Source organism: Theropithecus gelada, chromosome 3 (assembly GCF_003255815.1).
Source record: "Theropithecus gelada isolate Dixy chromosome 3, Tgel_1.0, whole genome shotgun sequence".
Taxonomy (NCBI): Eukaryota; Metazoa; Chordata; class Mammalia; order Primates; family Cercopithecidae; genus Theropithecus; species Theropithecus gelada.
In genome coordinates this window covers 142177455-142196112 of record NC_037670.1, presented here as the reverse complement: position 1 = coordinate 142196112, position 18658 = coordinate 142177455, and positions in this window count along the sequence as shown.

Sequence of the window (18658 nt, the reverse complement as noted above, 5' to 3'; positions counted from 1 at the left end):
TATTTTTAGCATGAATGTTTGCTCTTTTCCCAAATATGCCTTTATCTACCTCTCCCTCTACAACACATGGCCTAATAGTGCATTTCAGGTCCATTATTAGAGAATCTCCTTTATTGGAAACCACAATTTCAAGAGTAAGGGGTTAGAGCTAAGTGTATTAGGATGATCCCAAACACTGACTAACACAGTGTATCTGGTTGAATATGACCCCCATAAGTTGCTCTTGGTCTTGGAAAGACAAATAGCTGAATTTTTTAAAAGAAAAAGAGAAGAGTAGCAAAGAGAAGAAAGAAAAAATACAAATGAAAGAATGAACAAAGACAAGAGGAATGTCTGTGCTCACAGAGCAGCAATACTGAAAAATTCTGAAATTGAATTTATAGCACGATAACTGCAAGTATTGTTATACAGCATGAAACATTTTGGGTTAGCATATTACTTGTGCCAAGGGCAATATCTGGTGCTATGTTTAAGTCATAACTAGTGGAGAATTACAGAGTTGTCTCGGTCTAAAAGAAATTAGCTTCCTTGTAAAGAAACCAGTCCTTTTGCAGACAAAAAATGCCTAACTCTGTAATAGAAGGATCCCAATTCAACCTCAATTAACCCTCCTCCTTGGTCAGCTGTCCAAAACAACCAAATACTGCTGAAATCTTACATATTCTATAACTACTTCAAGTAGGTTTTTATTGTACCTAATGCAATTAGAATCATTTTTAAAAATTTGTATTCTTACCAGTAAGTTGAAAATAGTATTGACAATACTATTTCCACTGGGCTTTCTGGGCTCACTCTATCTTTTTAGACTGGGCTTCTTTGCGTCTGCTATTTTCTCACCAGATGCCCACATTTCTTGGCTTGCAAGACCCTCTGTTTCCCTATGTTGGTTGGTTTCTAATGACACAAGTTATTGGCACGATATCTAAACCTCCTTTGAGGAGGTTAAATGTGGTACCTCTTACCACATTTAAACAGATCAAAGAAATTGGGTGAGTCCAAGGTCAATGTGATAATTTTGGTTTTTCTTAATATTGACAAATTTCATTTGTGCAGCACTTCACAGCTTACATAGTAATTCTTCATGCATGATCTCATTTGTGCCTCACAGCGACCCAGTAAGAGAAACACTATCATGCCCATTTTCCTTACGTGAACTTTGAGGTTCAGCAAGGGATGTAAGCTGCCCAAATTCACAAAATCAGTAAGTGGAAAAGCCTTCATTCAAATCTACAACTCTCAGTCCTTTCTTCCTCCCAGCAAAGTTGGCTTCACTGAACAATGAGGCCAGATAACCAGATAAGACTTGTTCCTGGGTTACCTAAGTTGCTGAAATCATAGGAGCGTGTTCTGGTCACTTCAGGTACCCTCAGTGTCTATAAATTGAGACATTGCACTTATAATAATTGCATCACTGAATATCTTTAAATACGCAGTTTCCACTTCTGGCCGTCTTTCCATTTTCCACTTCATAAAACGCCATTTTCCTTTGGGTCTCTCATTATGGTATTTTTCTGCTCTACTGTGCAATTTCACTGCAGAGGCTGCAAGGCAAAATTTTCTCCATGGGAGTCTTCTCAGACCTCACCTGGATTTGTCCTGGTTGTTCAAGTCTGTTGTTTTGTTGACATCACTGCAATTCAGAAAACACTCACCCTGGGGGAGGATGGGGATAGGGGAGGAGAGGCATGAGGGGTTGAACATCACGATGCAGTGACATGGACTTCCATCTCCACAGAGCTACCACGCGTGTTAAAGAATGGAGGATGGTGGGGGTGGCAGAAATGAGTGGGAAGCACCACGTGGCAGAGCGGGGAGCTGTGATATGGATCAAATGCAGGGAGAGTCTTTATGATTTCTAACACTCCATACCATGTATTCTTTCTGCAAGCACAGCTATGCAGACAATGCATGTCTCTCTAGGATTCCTGACTCCTGACAAGATGACAAAAGCACCAACAGCCACATGTGGCCCATTTTTCCTTAATGCATATCATTTAACTTTCGCAATTTGACTACCGTAAGTGGATGCCATAAAGGAATTTTCAAAGCTGTGAGTGGGAGCTGTGAATACTGGAAACTAAAGAATCAACTCACACATTTAACAATTCTATTCTAAACAACCAAGGTGTTTGGAAAGGAACACATAGCTCTGCTTTTAAATTGCCCAATTTTACATAAACATACAATTTTATTAATAGTCCATGTCGCTGGACTGTTCTAGCAACAATGCCAGCCACACTGGGCCTGACTCTGCCCCCTAAATGCACTGCATTCATTGGACATGGGACTCAGGGAAGGAAGAAAAAGAATTATCTGTGATTAAGATGCTTCTAGAAACCTTTTATTCTTTCCAGGAACCCCTCAGGTACACAATGTGCAAACTCATCCCCAAACTCTCCATCTTTTAGCAGGGAATAATGCAAAATCTCAGAGCTAGAGAAAAAGAACTAATATATGCAAGACAAAATAAAGGCACTTCTGGTAATCACTAGTTTTCTTAAAAAGTTGCCAATCAAATATCAGAAAACATGTCTGTGCACGCACGCGCATACCAGAGAAACTTACGATTATAAAGAAAGCTTTGGATGATGTTTTGCTAATAGAGAGTGTCTTCTCATGGCACAAATAAAGTCCCATTTTTCTGTTTTGAAAATTCATATTAGTCTGAATCTCTTTTATTGTTTGATAACAAGGTACATTTGCAACATTGTATTACTGTTTTACAGATAGTAAACGAACAAAAAGGTTGCCTGACTTAATTTTAGTTATATCACAGCTGCCTAAACCCTTAATTTTGTTGTCAAATGGGAAACTGGTAGGAGGGCAGCTATTTGGGCCTTGCTCCTTGTGCTGTCACACTGACATGTGGCTTCTGAGTCACAACTGAAATTGCAACTCAGAAGGATATTGACATTTTGTCCAGGATCTTCTCACTTCTCTAAACCAGAATCATCAGATTCAGTTCAATATTTGCTCTTTGAGTCGTACTTAACTTTTATGAGCCTCAGTTGCTCAACCTTAAAAACAAGGCAAATAATAGTACCTACTTTATCAGGTTGTTGTATGAATTGAATGAGCTTATCCATGCAATCCTGACATTGCCTCCTGGGCCCTGTATACCTGTTCTGGCCCGCTGCCATCCCTCTGATCTTTCCACTGCCATAATTGCCCTCTCATTCCAATCTGGACACACTCTTTACCATTCTTTAAGCATGTCAAGTCAACTCCCCGTACAGCGCTTTTGCATTCACTTCCCCTAGTGCTAGAACCCCCAATCCCCTGATAGCTCCATGGCTGCCCTGCACCTCCATTTGGTCATTGATCAAATGTCACCTTGTCGGAGAGTCCTACATAGAATAATGACCCCCAAAGATGTCCATGTCCTAATCCCTGGAACCTTGAATATATTCCCATACATGGCATAATAGACTTTGCAACTGTGAGTACATGTGAATAAAGAATATTGAGATGGGGAGAGTCTCCTGGGTTATCCAGATAGGCCCAGTGTAATTTCAGGGTCCTTATAAGAAGGAGGAGTGAGAGGGAGGGAGATTTGAGAATATTACACTACTGGCTTTGAATTTAGAGAAATGGACCATGAACCAGGGAATGCAGACAGTCTCTAAGAGGTGAAAAAGGCAAGGACCCTTCCCTAGAGCCTCCAGAAGGAATGTAGCCCTGTCAATCCATTTTAGACTTCTGAGCTCCAAAACTGTGAGGTAATAAATTTGTGTTATTTTATGCCACTACATGTATGACAACTTGTTGCAGCAGCAATAATCAGGTAATAGACCCTTATCTCTCTCTACGTAAAATTGCTCACAGCTTTGCCCCCATACCATCACTTTCTATCATGCTTGCCTGCTCTATTTACCTCTGTAGCACTGTCACCGCCCAACATAGGTTTGGTTTTCTATCTCACCTTCCTAGAATGTAGTCTTCATAAGAAAGGGGTCTCTGTTTTACTGTTCTGTCTCCTACTTTGAGAAGTGCCTGGCACATAGTAGGTGCCCCAAAATATTTCTGGGATGCATATAGAACCTAGCATAATATAAGCCTTCCATGGCTGATGAAAAATGAGAACACATCTGCCAGTGCAGAATTTCTAAACAGTGGACTGCAGGCTAAATGTTCCATCTCAAATGAGTTCCAGGTGTGCCTGACATACTGCTCTCCTCTGCCCCCGAGTTGGCAGGTGGAGCAACCATGTCTGCTTATTCAAGTGTACCACACAACTATTATAATTTTCTATGTGTGGTGTGATACACAAAAGGTGTGGTAAAGTGTATTTGAGAGCTTCGGTGATACAGGGGTTAAGAAGAAATCACTTAGGCAGATAGTAAGGGTATGGAAGCCTTGGTAAGGCTTTCCTTTGTAATGAAAAGCAGCCCCAAATCATTTTCTAACAAAGAGCAGCCTGTAAAGTTGAGCTGCAGACATAGACAAGCAAGTTAGGAGGTTGCATGGGTGAATGCCTGCAGGAACTAGAGACTAGACATGTTCAAGATGGCGGCCCCATCTTCCCTTCTCTGCCAGCCACTTGTACAGGAAGGAGCAGACAAGATGGCTCTGCTCAAGGAAAATACATTTGCATAGTAATATTAGGGTGGGGCAACCAGCCTTCCATGCCTGCTATGTAAACATTTTACCTGATGGAACCAATCTGTGAGCCTTGCATAAATCAGACACTGCCTCCTCAAACCACACTATAAAATCTGGGTCTTCTGTCTGCAGCTGGTCCTTTCTGCTGGAAGACCCTTCTCTCTATAGAGAGAGCTGTTTCTCTTTCTCTTCTCTTCTGCCTAATAAACCTCTACTCCTAAACTCTTCATGTGTGTCTGCATCCTAAATTTTCCCTGCACACGATGACAAACCCCAGGGTACATACCTCAGACAATGTAGCTGCTTCATTGGCAATGACTACCCTGTGAAAATCAGGTTCTTACTTGTTGAGAGTTAAGAATGCAGGGAGGCTCTCCTCCCCCACCACACAGTTGTATACTGAGCATGAAGCAAGTTTTAGTTTGAAGGTCATGATGTCAGCAGATATTCCTCTTTGAATCTGGAATGTCTTTATGATTGGGAATGACTTCCTAGAGTAGAATACCTGTGACCGATAGTAGACAAACGTGAACTTCAGGGATAGGACCACATCTGTGGTTTCCATTGGGCTTTCTGGGCTCACTCTGTCTCTTTAGGTTGGGCTTCTTTGCCTCTGCTATTTTCTCACCAGATGCCCACATTTCTTGGCTTGCAAGACCCTCTGTTTCACCTACATTAGTCAACAATTTCAGTGAGCTTCCCTGCCACTGATGTATGATTTCTTTTCTTCTTTGACTTTTTTTAAAAATTGCTCTTCAAGAGTAACAGGATTATTGCTCATTAGCCATTTCATTTGTTCTATTGTTACTATTGTCACAGGAAGAGCTGACTGCCCTAATAATCAGAACTGTTTAATCCTGGAATTTGCTGACCCACACGTCTATGCTGATGGTCAGTGTGCTGTTGGAGAAACTGGCTCATTAGAGTAAAGCCATGTAGTGCTGGCCTTCTATTTTGATTCACTTGTTCATTCATAGATCGATTAATTAAATAAATAGTTTTTAAGTATTTACTACATGCTGGAATAAGTAGAGAATAAGGTAGACACCATCCCTGCCCTAATGAATGTTACAGTCCAGAAAGAAAATTAGACATAGACAACTAAGGACAAGCATGTTGAGCCTACAAAGGAGAAAACCAGGATTCTAAAATAATATATAATCTATTCAGTATTCAGCAGTTATTTAATTAATGGCTTTTATGTATGAGGGACTTTTTTGGAGAGTTGGTGTTCAACAGTAAATAAGACTAGCAAGGTTCTTGACCTTCTGGAACTTTTAATCTAGTAGAGGAAAGAGAAACAACAAATAAACAGATACACAATGTCAGGGAATTATAAATACTATGAAAAAAGATAAGAAAAAGAGATGAAGGAAATAGTGTGTGGGTAGTCATAAAAAGCCATTCTGAGGAGATTATATTTGAGCTGGTCTCTTAATTATGGAACAAGCCTTATTTTCTCAGGCTTCTTGGGAGACAGCCTTAGGCAGAGAAGGAGTATTCAGAAATGTCCTCAAATTTTCATGTTTCTTTGCAATGTCAGTATCATCATCACTTTAAGATGGGTCTCTGCCCAGCCTGCAAATGCTTTTCATGTTCCCATTAGTAATCTAAGAGCATGTTGAGTCCTTCATGTTTGTACAATAATCACACAGTAATTTCAGCTTTCACAAAGACCTATGGAATAGGTTTTAAGAAGTCAACAGTCATCAGACAAGAGTACAAAAGTTAATTCCAAGGAAAAAAATTCAGAGTTAAATATGAATATGCAGGGGGCTTCGATGAGATACAAATGTTAATCTACTAGCAACCTCCTTGCCTAGTCAAACTTTTTTCATGCCCATTTAAGGATAATACTCAATGTGCAGAATCACTGACTAGAGAGCACTATAATGAAGGAGCAGTGGGTTTAATGTTGACCAAAGAATAGGTATTTAGCACCTACTGCATGCATGGTTATATAGGCTAGGCATCTAGAAACAGAAGATGATTTTCTCCTGTTGATTTTCCCTACCTAGAATGTACTTTTACACCTCGTACCCCTGGCTAGTTGTATTTATGCTTCAAAATCCAAGACAGATATCATCTCCTACATATGCCCTTCTCTGAGCTATGCCTCCTAGCCAAAATAAGTAAATGACTCCATCCTTTATGCTACATACTAAGCTTCTACACACTTATAATTTTGCTTTTATCATCGTGAGTTATCACTACTTAATTACACGTCTTCTTGAGGAGCTCTGTCTTATTCATCTCTGTATTCCCTTTGTATTACCTAATTTTTTCCAAACTTCCCTGATTATAAGAATTACCTGGAGACACTTGTTAAATATCTGAATTACCTGGCCTTTCCCTAAAAATTTGGATTCATTAGTTTTGGATTACGGCCGAGGAATCTGTTATAATTCCAGGTGATTCTTATCAGACAAAATTGAGACATACTAGTACATAATATCACCAAGGAAATGTAATTGAGTGAATTAAGAGACTGTGGATGAACAGAAGTTCCTATCTTCCATTAAATTAGATAATCATCAAATAAATATAGTATTCCAAAAATGTGTATCAGGTTTAGCTCCTAATTTTGATGAAATGGGGAAGAGGGAAAGATGATGAATTGTTTTACTTCTTTGGCCATGAGTGGGGTAAATTAAGAAATGAAGAAATAGACTACGATTGCTGATGATAACGTAGTTATTTATCAGTCCTTCACAATTTTGGCTTTATATTATGCAGTGCTTCTCAATAGGGCAATTTTGCACCCCAGGGAAGATTTGGCAATGTCTGGAGGCATTTGGTTGTCACAAATGGAGGAGTGTTACTGGTGTCTAGAGGGTAGAGGCTAGAGATGCTGCTAGACATCCTACAATGTACAGGACAGTCCTCCTCAGCAAAGAATGATCTGTCCCCAGATGCCCACAGTGTTAAGCCTGAATAACTGCATTTGACTCACCTGAAAGCTTTAAAAATCCTGATTCCCAGGCTACTTCCCATACCAATGACCTCCGAATGTCTTGAGGGTGGGACCCAGGCATTAGCATTCTGTAAGCTCTTCCCATGATCTCAATGTACAACCAGAGCTGAGAGCAATGGCAGAGCATAGAGGATGCTAGAAAGAGAAGTAAACTCAGAAATTCAGTTTTAAGTCTGAAGTTTGCCACTTGTTAGGCTGGGAAATTAGACGTGTGACCTTCAAGTTTCTGTTTCTTCATGTGTAAAATAAGAATAACTCTTAATCAGGTGCTTATTAAAAGGATTAAAGGGATAGTGCATGCGGTAGTACTTTGTAACTTTACAAGCAAAAGTAAGGTATCATTACTGCTCCTTGTTTGGGCACCAATCCAAGTGGCAGAACTGGGTTGGTTACTTGCTCAACACCACAAATACATGCCTACATGCAAACTCAGTCTTGCATTTTTGCCTGAAATATGTTCTGCATATGCCAAAGTGAGAAAACTCATGTGCTTCAGTGCATTTTTTCCGTGTAATGAACAACCTTCTCCTATTCTTCCTACTTGTTCTGTTTGATATATTTGAATTTCTGTAAGATTTGGTAAAGCAATGCCTACATTGTTTCAAAATAATACAGTTGGACCTGCAGTCCACCAGCTACTACATATAACCTAGTGACAGACCTCACTTGGGAAGGCCACCACTGATCTGATACAGCTGAAGTTGGGCTAAGGGTAGGAGAGGCTATAAAGTTGCAAAGACTCCACATGTTTAAGGAGGGCAAAGATGACATTAGCTTTGGCGCATGAATTAGGATTGCTGAGTTATAGTAAGAGTTCTCAAGAACCAGATTGCTTTAGCGTGTGGTCCACAGACCAGCAGCGTCCACATCCACTGGGTGATTGTTAGAAATGCAGAAACTCAGGACCCATCCAGATATATTGAATCAAAATGTTAATAAACTTCCCAGGTGACTTGTAGGCACATTCAGTTTACAGAAGCACTGTTCCAGCAAATCCTTCATGGGAAATTAGGCAACTCCGTTCTCCCAAACATGTAGCTTGCAGTTGCCCTTCCTGAATCCATGTCGATTTTAATTCCTTGCACCTCTCAAAGGTAGTCAGACTGCATACTTAGGGATGCTCCCAGTTTGTTAATTCTCACATCCTTTGCCACCTCTGGGTTTTTAGAAGCCATTCTAGGTTATTAGGTAATGATCTTAGAGTTTCCAGCTTACGTTTAGCCAGAAAATAATCATTAATTTCATCATTAAATTATCTGAAATGTTATTTTTTTTGTTTTCATCATCCTGGAAAATAGTTTGCCTGGCAAAAGAAGGGTTAATTCATGAGCTGCAAAACTGGTTTATTTTGTGCTGAGAGAGTGAGGTGGATCATCCCTCTTGCTGAGAGAGGCAGTTAATCAGTATATAAAGGCCTGTGATTGATGTGGCATAACTTCAAAAGGTGCATGGTTTATTTCTCAATGCCAGTGCCTACTGTCTGAGAAGCAGACCAAGGGAGAGCTGGAGTGGGTCTCTGGGAGGGCCACACTCTCTCATTTCTTCCTCTGCCTTTGTTCTTTTTTTGTTTGATCATCTACAGCTATAATCCTACAAGTTCTCTGACTTTAGATTCACAATATCCTTTTAAGAGTATGTTTGTAATGGTGAGGCAGTTTGTTTTTAAATGACACTGGTACCTGTAAAAGAAGAAATTATTGATGACAATTGTTGAAGACACTAAGAAAGACTTCCTTCAAGAGAGTACCATTGTGATGGGACTACTGCAATGGGGTCTTGCAGTCGAGAAGAGAGTTTGGGCTTAACTCTGATTCCAACAAGGACAAGTGGGGACTTATGGCCAAGGAGCAGAAGAGGGGTTAGTGGATGAAAAATCACTAAGAGGAAATATCAGGGGTAAGAAGGGATTCTAGCTTAACCAACCTAACAGGGTTTTTTGCTGAAGGAAGGCCAGGGTGATCAGACATCACCTGGGGGGTGGGGTGGTGGAGGATGAGAAGTCTGATAAGATATTGAGGGTGATCAGATATGGAGGGTGAGAGATTCTGGCTAAACTGACTTAGCCGGTTCTTGCTAAAACTGGACAAACATAAAAGTCCAAAATTCAAGACCTAGTTGACAAGAGTTCAGGAGAACCTGAGTAAATTTTGGTCAATGAGAGAATCTTTGTCATACCCAAACTTAGACTCACTTTTAATGAGCTAGGAATTCCTTTTATTAATTCCTGTTTCATTTTTTTTTTCAAAAATATTCCTACCTTTGCAATCACATGACTTAATATTGTAAATTATATGCAGTCATTCAAATCACCATCCAAGAAATTAAAACAAGTTTTCAGCTATTTGGTAATTGTTTGGAGAAAGAATTATTCTGATGTGAGGGAAAGATATTTCACATGAAAAACCAAATCTAAAAATACTCAGTTGAGAAAGAAAAACATAAACCCCTAAAGAAGACCGGGGAGAAAAATAAGATTTACCTTGTCAGCAATTAAGTAATAAACACCAGAACAGACCTTTGCAAAGGGAGACTAGCTTAGGAAGTCCGGAAAGGAGTTGTTTTTTGAAGTGTTCCAACCTCTTGAGTTAGGAACCCAAATCTTGTCTTAAATTCCTAGCTAAATCACATTTATACTAAGTATCAACAAGGTGACCTCCTATGTAGTATAGTATACATGAGTTAGAGTTCTTACAGCCCATTAAGCAGAGTAATCAGCTCCTAGTCAAATTAATAATTAGCATGATGTGACAAATACATTTCAAATTCAGTGTCTTCCATCTTATTAACAATGCTAAATGCATCAATATCTGTAAGATGTGACCGTGAAGTTACAGTTGTGTTTGGTATCAGGGCTCAGTCCATTATTGTGAAGCCACAATTCATGACAGTTTTAAAATGTAATTATTGCTAAACTCTGTGAGATCCTTTGAAACACAGTCACTAAATAGTTAAATAAAAAGAGTTTATCTTTTGTAAAATATCAACTTTTACTTCAATGAGACTGTTTTTTGTAGAAGATCCTGAAGAGAAGATACTGAAAACAGTTTTGCCATGAACTTTGGGGACTTGAGGGTAAGAGTGGGAATGGGGCAAGGGATAAAAGACAACAAATGCCAGGCGCAGTGGCTCATACATGTAATCCCAGCACTTTGGGAGGCCGAGGCGGGTGGATCACGAGGTCAGGAGTTCGAGACCAGCCTGACCAACATGGTGAAACCCTGTCTCTATTAAAAATAAAAAATTAACTGGGTGTGGTGGTGTGTGCCTGTAATCCCAGCTACTTGGGAAGCTGAGGCAGGAGAATCGTTTGAACCCGGGAGACAGAGCTTGCAGTGAGCCGTGATGGCACCATTGCACACCAGCCTGGGCGACAGAGCGAGACTCCGTCTCAAAAAAAAAAAAAGACAGCAAACATTGTGCAGTGTATACTGCTGGAGTGATGAGTGCACCAGGTTCTCATAAATCTCCACTAAAGAACTTACTACTTACTTAGGTAACCAAATACCACCTGTACCACAATAACTTATAGAAAAATACAATTAAAAAAAAGAACTCAAGTGTCCTACTAGGAAGTTAACAACAAAAACGTGATGGTAGAAGCAAAATGAACTTTCACCCCCTAAAGTTTCAATAATTCCAGCCTACAAAACGACCTGACAATAGGCAGATTAACAGAGAAAAGGCATACACATTTATTAGGTGCAAGCACAAGGGAATCCCACAAAATATGAGACTCAAAGAAGCGCCAGATGGTTGAAGCTTAAATGACCTCTTCATAAAGGAGAGAAAAGTGGGGAATGCAGGCAATTCTCAAGGAGGAGTAAATGATATTTAGGGAAGATATATGGACCCGAAGAACAGACAACAGCCTGGGACAAAGCTTGTCTGGGCTCTGGGTGTGGGGTAAACTCTAGTCTTCCTTTCTGTGAGATGCATCCATTTCCTCCAGTCGCTGTCCTATCTGGGGAAGGGATTCATAGCAATTGAGTATCTTCTGGAGGATCTATTATAGCTTTCAGGTAGATCAGCAAACTTCAGAGAAAGCCAAAGCTCATTTTGAGCTATTGTTTTCTAAGCCCCAACATGGCATGAATGTAGCACAATTTGAATTTTTAAAAACAGATGTTATGTTATTGTGTATGAGAAAAAAAGTGTTCAGAGAAAGGAGAGATCATGGTAATTGGAATTTTCAGAGTATGTTTAATGGAGGAGATGGAATGTACAGCTGGAAACTAAAAAAAAAAGAGTAAAGTTTAGAATAAGGAAGGCTGGAGGGAGCATTTTAGGCAGGGAAGACTGTATGCAAAAACATGGAGGCAGAAATTGTTCAATATGTATGCAACAGGCCATGTTGGATGGCTTAGCTAACATACTTTTGTAGCCTAGTTGTCCTTGTCGGCCTCTACTTAAGATCTAGAAAATCTAAGTACTTGCACAGCCTCCTTTGCAGTTAGGTGTGGTCATATGACCATAGATTTAGCTCTGACCAGTAAGTCGTATGAATAGAATTCTGCTTGAAGTTTCTGGCCAAGTATTTGCTTTCTTGATAAAACGGACAGATGGTTCACACTATCCTTTCCCCTTTCTTTTCTGCATGCCCTGGCTATGAATATGACCGCTGGTGCTTCAGTACTCATCTTGTGACCATGAGAGGAAAGCCTAGAGAATTCTAAAAATACAAGCCTTGACACTATTGAGTTACTAAATCAACACCACTTACCACCCAGTCTCTCACAGTGTTGGGGGAAAAAATTAACTCTTATTTGCTTAAGCTATTATAGTCAGGTTTACTTGCAGACAAGGTCATTTCTCCCTCATATAGTACATGAGAAGAAAAGAAGTGAAAAATTCTGAGTGACAAAGAAAAGAATGTCATGGAGTGATAGAAAATAAGATTGTCTTAGAGAAACTGGCTAGATTCTGGAGAGCAAATGAGTCTGTTCTAGAAACCATGGATGACAGGAAGTCATTGAGTATTATCAAAGGTAAGAGAGAGTATAAAAGAGTTACTATACAGCAGATGCACCTGACTGCAGTAACAAGCATACTCTGTACCTGAAAATGACTCTGTGGTCTCAGAAGAATGTCTGTTTAAAGTTCCAAGCTACAGAATCTGGGAATGGCCAACCTGGAGATTCACTCCTTATCTATGAGGAACATCTGAACTCCCATCCCATCCCATGGAATGTAGGCCATATAAGAGAACAAGGTCCCTTGTTTTGGGTCAAATGAAGGATGTTAGCGGGAGGAGGCTATGTGAAAATGCTATATAAACTTCATGCTTTTTACAAGTGATCATGGTTCTCTTGTCCAGCCCACCATCACTGAATGAACCTATATATAAGTCCCTTCAATAAACTTTATGCCTCATTTGCTGGCTCCAGCTCTCTTCTTTGGCCTCTCAAACATGGTGCCATCCCTACTTAAGTCAATATGGGTCTGGTCTGGCATGACAGCCACTTGTTGGAAATCTTACCAATAAATAGAAAGATTATCCTGACAATCACATGCAAGATAATTTGGAAGAAGAATTAGAAGCAGCATTGTCAATATTGAAGATGAGCTTATATATAGTAAAATTTAAACTATTAATATTTTTCATTCCTCTAAGTCAGAATTTGAGATAACAGACTAGGTGTTGTGATTTCATATTCTATATATGGCATAGGTTCTAAAATAAGTGTGTTAAGATGAAAATTGTATATAGCTTAAAACACCATGGGAAGTCCCTTAAGAATCGAAGGACAAAACTCCTTGTGTTTGTTTTCACATTTTTGCTGTGGTCTCACTTTCCCTAGAGAAGTGGTCAGCAAGTTTCTTCTATAAAGTTCTAGAGAGTAGGCAAGTTAGGCTTAGCAGACTGTCTCTGTTGCAACTCATCAACTCAGCTGTTGTACAGCAAAGGCAGCCATAGACAATACGTAAGTATTAATGAATATGGCTGTGTCGCAATAAAAGTTTATTTACAAAAACAGGCAGCAGGCTGGATTTAGCCTGCAAGACATAGTTTGACAGCCCCTAACCTAGAGCATTGGAAGCTAATCTTCTTTAAAGTGGAGAAGGGCAATGAAGTAAATTAAGAGTGAAGCCTGGCAGGGCATGGTGGCTCATGCCTGTAATCCCAGCACTTTGGGAGGCCAAAGCAGGCAGATCATTTGAGGTCAGGAGTTCAAGACCATCCTGGCCAACATGGTGAAACCCCCTCCCCACTTAAAATACAAAAATTAGCTGAGCATGGTCGCGCGCACCTGTAATCCCAGCTACTCCGGAGGCTGAGGCAGGAGAATCGCTTGAACCTGGGAGGCGGAGGTTGCAGTGAGCTGACATTGTGCCACTGCACTTCAGCCTGGCGACAGAGTGAGACTCTGTCTCAAAAACAAACAAACAAAATAAAGAGTGAAGCCTACGTAATTTAACTTACAAAATGTACATGCACATGAAAATCAACCCTATTGTTTATGATGTAAATAGTTGTATGTATTTTCTGTAATTTTTAGGGCCTCACTGAGAATAAAATAAACTTTTTCCAGGGTCAGTAACTTTTTTAAACAAAAGGCATTGAGTTTTAAAGAATTCTTAAATTCACTTCAATTTCTAAAAATGTATTGTTTGGATAATTTTTATGCAATGTAGATATTTTGATTTTCCTTATTAACATAGTTCATTATTCCTACATAATGAATATCGCAGAATGCATTTCTTTTAACATATTCTCTAATTAAAATTTAACTGCATTTTGTTTTTATAATTTTTCCCAGTAACTTAAATAAAAAATAATTATTTCATTTTCAGTGTCAGTTTGCATATTAGTCAGGATAGGCTAGATGATGCTATGGTAACAAATTACTGCTCACCTCTCAGTGGTGTAACACAGTGAGCATATTTTCTCATGCCAGGCGGCTTTCTAAGGCACTTGTCATCCAGGCAGTGACTCAAGGGTCCATCTTATAGCTTTGCCATCTGGAATTGTTGACGTCTAGGTCCCTGAGCAAGGGAAAAGAGATCACCACTGTTCTGTGCTTCAGCTGGTATTTATTTATTTATTTATTTAGAGACAGAGTCTCGCTCTGTCGCCCAGGCTGGAGCGCAGTGAGGCGATCTCGGTTCACTGCAAGCTCCGCCTCCCGGGTTCACGCCATTCTCCTGCCTCAGCCTGCCGAGTAACTGGGACTACAGGCGCCCGCCACCACGCCTGGGTAATTTTTTGTTTGTTTGTTCTTAATAGAGACGGGGTTTCACAGTGTTAGCCAGGATGGTCTCGATCTCCTGACCTTGTGATCCACACGCCTCGGACTCCCAAAGTGCTGAGATTACAGGCGTGAGCCACCGCACCTGGCCTTCAACTGGAAGTTATATATGTCACTTCTGTTTGTAGCCAAGTACCCAGAACTAGTTACATGACCCCAACTGAACTATCTGGTGACTTGGGAAATGCCATCTTCCTGTGTGGTCACAAGGCATTTGGAGAATATAGAGCATGGCCTCAACTGCACTTTTATTCTGTTGTATAAAAGGCCATCTAAGAGCCAACATTTAGTGTTTTGGCTGAGGTTTAAGATTTATGCAGGCTAAATATCCAACATAATATATAATGACACATGGAGACACAATATGAAGGTTGTTAAAGGTCAAACATTATTACCCAGTTTTGTTCTCCAGTTTAGATAGGTAACTATGTTATAAAGCTTTCCTGAATTATCAAAAGAATAAGGTGAGAATTAGAGAACCGCCACTGTAGAAGGACATTTTTTATTCCAATATCATGTCACTTGACAGCCGCAGATAAACATGTGGTGGGGCAGTGCTGGGTACTCCAGTCCATTCTTTATAAGGATTTAACGATCATCCTGAGTGAGGCATAGCTAGGGGAATGCCCTTCATTCCAGGCCGTCTTTCTGTTTTACCCCTCAATTCCATTAAACCAGCTGGGAATCTCACAAAATTATTATCCCTGATCTGCACTGTAGTGCTGTTTCTCCAGAGAAAAACCCTTACTGCTATTGCTGGATATCTTAAATCTTTGATTATGCACATACTCTGAGATTACTTTATGCATCAAAGCTTTGTCAGTAGGGGCACCAAGGATACTTCACTTCCCTCTAATGAACTATCTAAAATTGGCTGCCTGCTTTGCATATGACTCCCAAAGTAGCAGAATGTTACCATAATCTGTCCGTTCTCTCTAATCTGAGCCTTCTCACTCTGTAAATTTACCCTGGGTTTTCTGCCAGAGTTAGAACTATATTCAGCATCTTTTGGCTCAGGAATTCTCACCACGGATGCATGGATTTCTGGGTTTGAAAATGAAAATTAGAATCTCTGGAAGTAAGAACAGTGGGTGTAAGGTGTTTATAGTAAGAAAAAGCATATTTAGCATAACAATGCAGTGTGATATTTTGGAAAACAATTGTTTCTATAATTCAAATCCCTAAAAGTAAAACTCAACCATCTTCTTGGCTGCTGTGAATACACAAATGTTGATGACTTTCATCAGGATTTCGAGGACGCATTTCTGAATCAGCAGAGGGTTGGATTTTAAAATTTATCCAAAGAGGAATTGAGTTGAAGATGTGGAGATATTTTTTATTAAGGCAAAAGCTGAGCATAGATCAACCCTCCATGAGCAGAAAAAAGAAACCATGCCATCATTGTGAGATCTGAGCGTTAAGTGGGTCAAAAGGAAGAATTCAGAGCAGCAAGTGAGGAGATAATGTCAGGGAACTGAAGATACCTCTAGGAAATCTTTAAGAACATAAAGGAAGGGACTGGACATACCATGGTTGTGTGGATGGAGCTGAAATTATTTCATTTGAATGTTAATAGAAGGCTGATAAAGTTGGGATCCCTAGAGTTGCATTTATGTTTGGAGAGATAACATGTGACCTACTGTATATCCAAAATAATAAGCCCATCTGGGCCTTGGTTTCACTTCCAAGGATGAGTGACAGACAAGGTCTTCTCCATTCAAAAATTCCATCATTTCATGACACTTTTCCCCACCAAACTCCACCCCCTCCCACGGCCACACACACACACACAAAATAAAACAACGAGCTAGTCAATGACCATTCATCAAGATCAGAAAATGATCCAAACATTGTGGCTAAGTTCTACAGGTGTTGCAAAAACAGAATATAGACATTCCTGTCTGCAAGAAATTTACACTGTAGTTGGGAAGATATTACTGTAAATGATGCAAAAAGTACATCATTTTGTATTAGAACAGGGATAGGCAAAATGTGGCCCACAGGACAAATCTGGCCCAACACCTGTTTTTGTAAATAAAGCTGTATTGGAACACAGCCATACCCTTTCATCTACATTTATGGGTGCTCTCACATGGCAAGGGCAGAGCTGAATAGTTGAGGCAGAGGGTGTTTAGCCCACAAGCCTAAAATATTTACCCCTGGCACTTTACGGAAGAAGGCTACCAACACATATTTTAAATAGTCAAATAATGTCACGAGATCAAAACGAGATCAATTCCAAGAGGGTAAGAGGGAGGTTGAAGGTATTGGAGTTGAGAGACCCAGGCTGTGCAAACTTCAGATGATTCCCCAGCCAGGTCCTGGAGACAGGCAGGAGGGAAAGGACTTGTTTCTGTAAAAAGAAGGTGGGGAATGGGGGATTCTTATAATTAGTAAGAACATGCTGAAAGTAATTGCATATTGTTTTTGTTACATCCTTTTCTTCTCACTTTTACTATGCTGGCCCTCAAAATAATTAATTTGGAAAAGTCTAATCCTTTTAAATATTTTTCACAATGTTGTTCCAAAGTCAATATTGATTAAAAATTCACCACCCCTCTCCTGAGAAGGAGGAAATATTGCTGCATAGTTACTTTTAAATACATGACATTTTGTGATTCACTCTAAAGATAATTAGAGGAATGTATAAATGAGTTGCAAGGGAAATTAAGATAGGAAAATCTAGAGTTAGAATTAAAATATCAATATTTATTATATTTTGGTTGAGAGAGTTCTGTTACTATTTGTCCTTAATTCACAGACGTATTTTCTTAACCACCATAAGTTTCACAAATAAAAAGCAAAGAGAAATAGTCATGTTACAGTTTCAGGGCCTAATTATTTTCCACTGTTTTAAACTTTGCTATTGTGGTGAAACAGATACTTTTTTTGATTCCAATAGTTTTGGAAGAACAGGTGGTGTTTGGTTGCATGGAAAAGTTCTTCAGTGGTGGTTTTTGAGATTTTGGTGCACCCATCACCCAAGCAGTGTATACTGTACCCAATATGTAGCCTTCTATACCTCACCCTCCTCCCATAGTTCTGCCCAAGTCCCCAGAGTCCATTACATCATTCTTATGAATTTGTGTCCTCATAACTTAGCTCCCGCTTATAAGTGAGAACATACGATGTTTGGTTTTCCATTCCTGCATTACTTCACTTAGCATAATGGTCTTCAACTCCATCTAGGTTGCTGTGAATGCCATTATTTCACTCCTTTTTTATGGCTGAGTAGTATTCCATGGTGGATATATATCATATTTTCTTTATTACTCGTTGGTTGATGGACCTTTAGGCTGGTTCCATACTTCTGCAATTGCAAATTGTGCTGCTATAAACATGCATTTGCAAGTGTCTTTTTCATATAGTGACCTTTTTTTGTGGTGCCTGTAAACATTTCTCAGTGCCTTAGAGCCCTTTAGATGGTATGGAGTCAGTCACCTACTGTGGGCCACTCTCAGTCCTGCCCTCTCCACATAATGTCCCATGTTCCACAATCCTTACCCTTCTCCCCTACTCCAATCCAAATTTATCTCCCTCTATTTGCTTAGCATCTTGTATCTTGGGGGCCTTGCTACTCAAGGATAATTATATCTTTTTATTAAATATCTACTAGTGATATGATACAGCACTAGGATGTGGAAGAATTCATTCACTCCTAAAACTTCCTGTGCTTGGCAATGTGCTAGGCTCAAGGGAAACAAAGGTAGATATGAGCTTGCAGGAGCTTGCTGTCTCCAGCAGTGTATCCCAAAAGGGGTCCCTGAGTGATCTCTAGATGAAACTCCTGGGCTGCCTGTTAAAATATGCAACTGTTTAGGCTCCAAAAGGGACT